Source organism: Megalopta genalis, chromosome 16, assembly GCF_051020955.1.
Source record: "Megalopta genalis isolate 19385.01 chromosome 16, iyMegGena1_principal, whole genome shotgun sequence".
NCBI classification, from domain to species: Eukaryota; Metazoa; Arthropoda; class Insecta; order Hymenoptera; family Halictidae; genus Megalopta; species Megalopta genalis.
The window spans coordinates 2,527,567-2,536,313 of NC_135028.1; the positions used below are offsets into that span (position 1 = coordinate 2,527,567).

General features: G+C 40.6%; 2 long non-coding RNA genes across 2 annotated transcripts; one reads left to right on the plus strand and one right to left on the minus strand.

Annotated features, from left to right (window-relative positions):
* Nucleotides 1-420: 420 nt before the first annotated feature.
* Nucleotides 421-6,354, minus strand: LOC117223136 (uncharacterized). The gene is made up of 6 exons (XR_004490862.2): nt 6,214-6,354; nt 6,105-6,149; nt 5,423-5,693; nt 3,456-5,307; nt 3,060-3,337; nt 421-2,992 (listed from the first exon to the last, which is right to left on the minus strand). It is a non-coding gene; the product is annotated as an uncharacterized LOC117223136 (long non-coding RNA).
* A 205-nt stretch (nt 6,355-6,559) lies between these two features.
* Nucleotides 6,560-7,229, plus strand: LOC143260652 (uncharacterized). Its single transcript, XR_013034934.1, has 2 exons — nt 6,560-6,643; nt 6,722-7,229. It is a non-coding gene; the product is annotated as an uncharacterized LOC143260652 (long non-coding RNA).
* The last annotated feature ends 1,518 nt before the right edge of the window (nt 7,230-8,747 follow it).

Here is an 8,747-nt window from a genome sequence, read left to right on the forward strand (position 1 = left end):
TGTCACATGTTCTTTTATTTCTGGAAGTAGATCTATTCGTATTTTTGGTTTGTAAGTCTGGTTATTCCTGGTTATTCCTGTAAGTCTGGTTATACTCAAAGTTATCGATGTTGTGCCCCTTTTCTTTTGTAGCGTGTAGTTACATGGTATAGAATAATTTATTTCTTCTGACAATAAATATATGTATAAATTTTTGGATTTGCTTCTAAATACACTTCTTACTAATACTAAATACACTCACATCTTATCTTGTGAGAAATAAATATCTCTTGTGACGTCCTCATTATTCACGATTGTATTTTTCCTGGAAAGTAAATATTCTTTTGTTGACATAATATTATCTTGTTGATAGTTTTGTAACACCATGGTTCGTGCTCGGCGGGGGAGTAGGCGAATCAAATGAATTTCAACACGCGCTAGTTCCAAAATTAACAAACAAGAATAGTTATTCTTTAATAACAAAATAAAATACTGATATTGCAGGTATGCTAACGATACAAAAGTAACTTTCTTACAGTCTTAAGGTAACGCATTCCCTGTTGAAAGGCCGCCCGAACCGCGGCGTATTTATTACACTGTCCGACAAAATCAAACTTTTTTTCTGGGTTCCTATAGCCACTATGAAATTCTTGTAGAGCTTCACTCCCTGAACAAGAATCCGAAAACCAAATTGCTCCATCACCCTCAGTTTTTTAAATAAACGAACTTTTGTAAAAACCCAAAATTTTCGACAAAAATGAGGTATTGCATGAAAAGTACAAACACGCTAGAAAGTTCTAATCAATCTCAAAAGATAGAGGAAAGTTTTCCGAATATAGTGGAATGCAATTTATTAATTGTTTTTGGTCCTAAATAGCAATAAATTAATGTCAAAGTTTAAAAAAATGTCGACGTGCGCAGTTTCTGCGCAATGTTTTTGTATTTTTACGAAAAGTTTTTTGTTCGGCACGAAAACTTTACCCAGGATCGGATTCTGTAAACATTTCTGAAGAAGAAACGGCCCGTTAAAAGTGTCGGAACGATATACATTTCGAGTAGATCGAGAAAATGTTCGACGACAACATGTACACGACGTTTTGCCGCCATGAGCTTCGCTGCTCGCTTCTCTCTGTCCGACAGGGCCGAAGCTACGCGTAATCAACACCGATGGAGGGATCCAATGGGGCACCCACTTAGCGTGTGAGGCGTGCCATTTTTTTTAGTACTTCAATGTGCTGTCTTCTTTTACATATTTTTATGGATAATAATCACCAAACTGTGAATCATAAATTAAAAATGGAGAAATGATAAAAGAAAAATAATGAACAAAAAATATTCATTTTATTCTGAATTTGTTCGAATTACAAGTATATCATGTATACAGTTATCATTTAAATTATAACGATAATTCGATCATGAATAAATAATCATTTTCAAAACGTTAAACTTCTTGAAATATATTGTTAAATATATATTTAAATATTTATTTAATTATATGATCTAGAAGTCAAAATTATACTAGTGTTAGAATACTTTCGTTACCAACTCCAAATACTCTGGTTCTGATTTTTTTTGTGAAATATATCACAGTTTGGTGATTATTATCCACAGAAATATGTAAAAAAAAACAGAACATTTAAGTACTAAAAAGAATTCAAATATTATTTACGAAAAGTGGGTACCCCATTGGATCCCTCCATCGGTGTTGATTACCCATAGCTTCGGCCCTGTCGGACAGAGAGAAGCGAGCAGCGAAGCTCATGGCGGCAAAACGTCGTGTACATGTTGTCGAAATGTATATCGTTCCGACACTTTTAACGGGCCGTTTCTTCTTCAGAAATGTTTACAGAATCCGATCCTGGGTAAAGTTTTCGTGCCGAACAAAAAACTTTTCGTAAAAATACAAAAACATTGCGCAGAAACTGCGCACGTCGACACTTTTTTAAACTTTGACATTAATTTATTGCTATTTAGGACCAAAAACAATTAATAAATTGCATGCCACTATATTCGGAAAACTTTCCTCTATCTTTTGAGATTGATTAGAACTTTCTAGCGTGTTTGTACTTTTCATGCAATACCTCATTTTTGTCGAAAATTTTGGGTTTTTACAAAAGTTCGTTTATTTAAAAAACTGAGGGTGATGGAGCAATTCGGTTTTCGGATTCTTGTTCAGGGATTGAAGCTCTACAAGAATTTCATAGTGGCTATAGGAACCCAAAAATCGTGTCGGACAGTGTTATATATAATTATTGGTATCACCTGGGCCAGTGTACAAAACTAATGTCGCCCCAGAGTTCTTATACACAAAGTCGAACTTAGCGGTTCGACTCAACACAATAAACAGTCCTAGGTCCGAAGCTCCGAGGACTGGGTAGTCCACCTCACGGTGTAAATGCTCGATCGCCTGACACGCCAAGAGTAGGAGCGGCATATTAAAAGCAGAACCAAGTTGCCAACGTTGGAGCAGATGCGGATGTTCTTGGAGGGACGCATTCACTGTGTCGAGGTGCTCGAGGTAGTCCAGCGACAGGATGGGAACGATCGCTAAGAGCGCTGGAGTCCACCAGGTCGTTCAGGGTGTCGTCAACGTTTGCCATCTTTGCAAGAGCAAGCTTTACCTGCTCTACTGTAGTCTACTACTAAAGATGTGGTGTCTCTGAGGATAGAGACTTTGTCGGACTGCGCGTCTATTGGATCCCTCAGGTTGGTTGACTCCCGTCGTCATTAGTGCTAAGATCCTCTTACAATCACTTTGACTTGTTAAGGGCGACTGGGACAGCCCATTGTCAGAACGCAAGGCAAGACAATGGACCAGGTATACACGAGAACTTCCTCAGCTTGATGGGCTCCTCGTCCCGCGCTAGCACTGCACTTCAGAGCCAGTCAAGCTCCACGGTCAAGCTTCATGGCTTCACGGACGCGTCTCAAGTGGCCTACGCGACGGTGATTTACGTCCACCACACCAATGTTGATGGCCACGTCCACAAGCAGCCAAGACGAAGGTTGCACCCTTAGAAAAGTTGACACTTTCACGGTTGGAATTGAACTGTGCACATTTGTTGGCTAATTTGACTCACCATGTCCTGGCGGTTCTACAATGCCCAAACATCCCAGTACATCTGTGGATCGACTTGCGGGTTACCCTGGACTGGGTACAGGGACATTTGCGACAGTGGAAGACCTTCGTCGCAAATTGAGTAGCAGCCATTCAACGATTGTTCAGAAGACCCGACGTCTCTTCGAATCGAAAGAGATCGGCGATCGAGAACCGTCATGGTTTCTGCGGTATCTGAAAGGACGGTCGGGACCACAGTCTCCAATAACGTTCTGTGTTCACTCTGGATGGGGAGAATACCTACAAATATGGAAGTCATTTTAGCCACACAAAAAGACGTGGAACTCGACGAAGTGGCCAACCTGGCATATGCGATTGCAGAAACAACGGGCCAGGTCAACGCTTCACTTGTGCTTACCTGCGACGCCTCGGATTGAACGTTGGAGCAGTCCTCCAACAGAACACAGACAAGGGTTGGGAGCCGTTGGGCTTTTTTTCAAAAAAGCTTAGCCCTGCCGAGTCCAATTACGGAACCTATGATAGAGAACTGCTGGCCATCTGTCTCGCGATTAAACATTTCAGGCATATGATAGAGGGTCGTACGTTCACGATTCTTATGTACTATAAGCCGATCGTATTCGCCTTTCAGCAAAAGCCAGAACAGTCAATTCCGGACAATTTTCGACCGATATCCGTCACTTGGTCCGTAAGGACAACATCGTGGCCGATACCTTGTCCAGGATTGAGGAAGTGGAGGAACTTCTTAACTATGAAACACTAACAGGGATCACAGGAGTCGCATGTAGAACTCCGAGCGTATTTGCGAGAAGAAACGGAGATTAGGTTACGTTTAAAGAAAGTGGCAATTCCCGGCACAAACAGTGTAGTTTTTTGTGATGCATCAACAGCCTTGATAAGACCTTTCATAAGAAAATCATTCCAGCGCACCGATTTTAATATTGTACATAGGCTCACGCATCCCGGAATTAATGCAGCAATAAAATTAATGACGGAACGGTACATGCGGCTGTCAATAAAGGCTGATTGTAGACGTTGGGGGCTGGCGTGCATTCCGTGCCAGCGTTCCAAAGTGTCTAGACCCGTGCATGCGCCAACGGGATAATTCATATCCTTGGGAAGGTTCGAACACGTACACATAGATATCGTATTGTTGGAATCTCTGAGGGGTACAGGTATTGTAACCTGTCACCTGTGTCTACCGTTTCACCCGATGGCCAGAAGCATTCCTCTTAAAAAACCAAAAGGCTTCCGCGGTCGCACGAGCATTTTATGAGGGATGGATTACGCGCTTCGGGACTCTTTTGCGCGTAGCAACGGACCAAGGGAGACAGTTTAAACCGTACTTGTTCAAGCAATCAAGCATCTTGACAGGTACATCACATTTAAGGACACCGGCATATCACCCAGCAGCGAACGGTATGATGGAGCGTTTGCAGCCAATTAAAGGCACGAAAATTCTTCCTACTATTTTACTAGTACGATGCCTGGAATGAAAATGTCAAGGCCACGACTGCAGAGCTAGTATATGGTGGGACGCTGCGACTATCTGGCGAGTTTCTATCGTTGCAGCCGACCGAAACAAATCACGATGTGGCCGATTTTGTCAAAGAAGTGTGTCAACACTTCCGTGGAATTACACCAGCTCCGGGTAGTCACCATGGAGCGAAGCGAATTTTTATACTTAAGGATTTAGCAGTGACTATTGAAGTATTCGTTCGAAACTGTACGGTTCGCAACTCGTTGCGAAAAAGTCCAAAAACTTTACCATAGAAATTAAAGGCAAGTCGGTGATCATCACTATCGATTGGTTAAAACCAGCGTACATAGTCGCAGATACAGTTGAAGGAGCACAGGCCCTAGACACGAACACCAAGGCCGACGCCTGTATCGCAGTTAAGGGGTCAGATTAGACGCTCCGGAAGACGCGTTAGATTCTCCGAACGATCACAGATCGCCAAAATTAGATGTTTTTAATGCGTACTATGTTAAAGGTGACGTTGTAATAGTTGGGTTATTCTTATTAAGCGACAAACGAATGTATGTACGTACGTATGTATGTGAGGTTACAATTGTTTCGCGATTTGTCAATCACTCTCTGGGGGGGGGGGGTGTAGTAGCCATCGCGCGCGCGTACTGCTGATAAACCCCCGCGCATAATTTGAATCAGTCTCGAATCAAAATCTTAACTCTAATCCTCCTCGAGGAATTGCTCTCAGTTGTCTGTAGTGTGTGCGTGGTCTAACAAATTTCTGCAATGTCACATTATAGAAGAAAAATAATTACGAGTTAATAGCATCCCATTTTCAGTTCTCACTTTCCTAAATTTTCCCTGTACCTTTGATTGCTTCTGTTTATCATACTTACGGTCTACATTCCATCACAGGAAACAAAGTATGGCGACGATGGAATGTAACAGTGATAATGTTAGGCTTCAAATTTGGGTCCATAAAACAATATTCATCATTATGAGAAGTCTTTATTTTTACATGTGATTCAGATCACACCTTCCACATGTTAAACAAATCCAAATACACAGTCTAATTGTCATCGATGAGCTACCATTTTATGTATCTTCAATGTGTATCATTTGTAATTATGAATGTATCTTCAATTCTCCTTAACCTTGACATTGGCGCTGAGAACAAAATATAGAAATATTAACATTAGTATTCGTAACACATGAATTATAATATAGGACTCCCAAAATTCTCATTAGACCTGGAAAGGCGTGATTCTAGATATCATTTGTAGAAACTTTCTCCATCACGATACGTATCAACATCGCAGCACGCGTACAGCGGACGCGGTTATACGCCAATACTGTGTTGAGCTCACTATCACAGTCGAATTCAACCACTATAGTTGCTATTTAATTAGTTCCTATGTTTCATTAATAACTCGCTAAAGAAGTCACGGTCAACATTGTCGCTTGGGAAAAACTGACTTCAAATCACCTTAGACATCACCCCTTTCTCACAGAGGAAGTTCAGAGCGTAACGAGAATTCTGGGACAGCCTGTGTATTAAATAATTCAATATAATTTTACCCGACATCGTCGACCTACAGGTGCTTCACAATTGCACACTAATGCCTAGAAAGAGCCGTAGCATTATTATTGATATATTTGGATTAGCAATAACATTTGATCCACTTACCTCTGTCGTTGCAATCCAGAAAAATCCTAAAATTAAAAGGACAGTAGTAAGCACGGAAGTGGAACGAACTACTTTGAACATGTTTCCCAATAGACGATTCAACGTTTCGTTTAACATGCACGAATGTTTTTCCGACGTTGTTTATATATTCACTCCACTAACATTATGATATATTTAATGACACTGCCACTCACGGTGTACACGATTTTAGAAACACGTGTAAGTTTAAAGATAATTTTTATAGTGCCATTAAAATTTATATGCGATACTTTATACTATTGTTAGAATTTTCTGATAGTTTTCATAGAATGCTATACGACAAAAGGAATTCTACATTCGGATATATTATCTTTACTTTATTTTACACGTAACATATGGTACGTGCGACATGTGCAAAACAAAAACAATATTTTAAAACTATTTAGAAACGGTACGTTCTGTAAATAACATTCGAGAATGAGAGAGTATTATAATACGATTTTCTTAATTATTCTTGTTCGTCGTAAAGGTTTTAAGAAGACATTACGAATCATGTCAACGCAGATAGTGTTGCTAACAGAGCAAACTTCGAATCTGTCATGTGGAACGATCGGCTTTTTTCAGAGTTACACAAATTAATCGAGGAAAATTCGATCGTAATTATTATTGGATAAGTAATCAGCGTTTAGTGAGAGTGTAATACAAGTGGACGGTGGAATAATCTGCCTGGAGATATCCTTCTGTTTGTCTCCGTTGCATACAGATCAGTTGTGGAGTTCATCATACATTGTACGAGGTCAGTGCAGTATCCTCATCACACGTATGAAATGGATTTTGAACTAAATGATTGAATTTCGTATTAACTAAAAAAAAACAAGTCCTTCAAATCCTTTAATTTGTTATCAATAACATTGCTTTGTTATTTATTATTTAAATTATAATATCATTTACGTACGTCTACAGGATTATTTATTGTTAATCTTCAGTGTACACATCACATAAAAATTTCATATGGCACATATGAGAGAAAATTGAAACAGTTGTTATGACTACTGATTACTTCGGATCCGAAAAATTAGTCAACATTCTTCAGACATTCCGAAATAAGGATGAACACTGCTTTTTTAAAAATTATCACTGTATCGTAGTAAATAAAATACGTACAGTTTCACGTAGATCGGCTTGTTCATGTTCGAGCGTGGGAACAAGCTTAAACTGTTCGCCTCCTCGGCATCAAGCCCCACAGTTGCTGGCCTCGGCCGCTCGCGCCAGCTGATCGCACCTCACGTTGATCAGTGATATTCATCAATAACTCGTAAACAAAGCCGCGAATAGTGTTTGCGTCAAAGAAAAAGTTATATCCAATGACGTCAGGAATCACCTCTTTCAGGGAATTAATAGAAATGAAATGCTTGTGTGTGTGTGTGTGTGTGTCGATTTGCTCGCTCAGGATCACTTGTTCAGAATAATGGAATGACGGTGTTCATTGTGTCAATGTGCTCACTCAGTACTCGCGTAGATGTGCTCAGGATCATTCACAATCGCTCACAATCGCTTAAGATGAATGAGTGAATGGAGTCGCATCGGCATTGATCGGCACATGATCGACCAGGTGGGACTGCGTATGAACAGCCATATTGTACTCAACCTTACTCATTGTCGGGACTTAGCCACTATTGGCCTGCTTAATCACGTGAAAGGAGAATTTGGCAGGACCGTCTGACGGATGACCATTGGCCTGATACCGATTCCGATTTCGTCATAACTGCAGTTGCTCACGGCGACCGGGGCGGTCTTCGACATCCTTCTCGGTAGTAATAAGATGCGTTCTGTTTAATCTCAACGGCCGCTAGGTGTCGCATAATGTAGACGCGTTGTCACGTCGCTCCGCATTTCTAGGGCAATCCCAATGGTTTTTTCTATAGTAATAAATAAATAAAGTAGTTCAATGTGTTGCTGAAGTGAAATTGAACATTTCTACGTAAAAGGTTTGGTGATATTCTAAAGACTTTGGAATTTATCACAAAAAATTTGATCGCGTCGGTCGATGGTGTTCTCGGCGTGACGCGTCAAATTTCATCTGGCGATAAAATTCGCTAGAGCTTAGCAAAAATATTGCCTTCATTTATGGGTGTTATAGTACGTAGATAGGCGTAGATATAGTCTTGTTGTGTTTTCGAGTGTGCATTTGTCCAGAAATTCGGATTTAATAAACCCGACGCCACGCAGCCGCCATCTTTAAAGCTGTACTGGACGCTATCTTTCCGTCATCTTATCTTGCCTGCGATCGCTGTACGCAAACAAGCTATCAAAAATCAGACCCCCAGCAGCAGTTCTAGCACACGATGTTATCGAACGTACGATAGAAATCATCCACGAGGACACCACCGACACCGAAGGCTTCATTCAGGTGAGAAGGAAATGTAGAATGTCGGTCAGATGACGATTTTGGGATTACTCTTGAACTCGCGATCCCCCAGAAACCTACCAAATCAATGAGTTACATTAAAAAATAAACATGAGCCACCTTAGCTTCTTAATGGACCGTGATAACC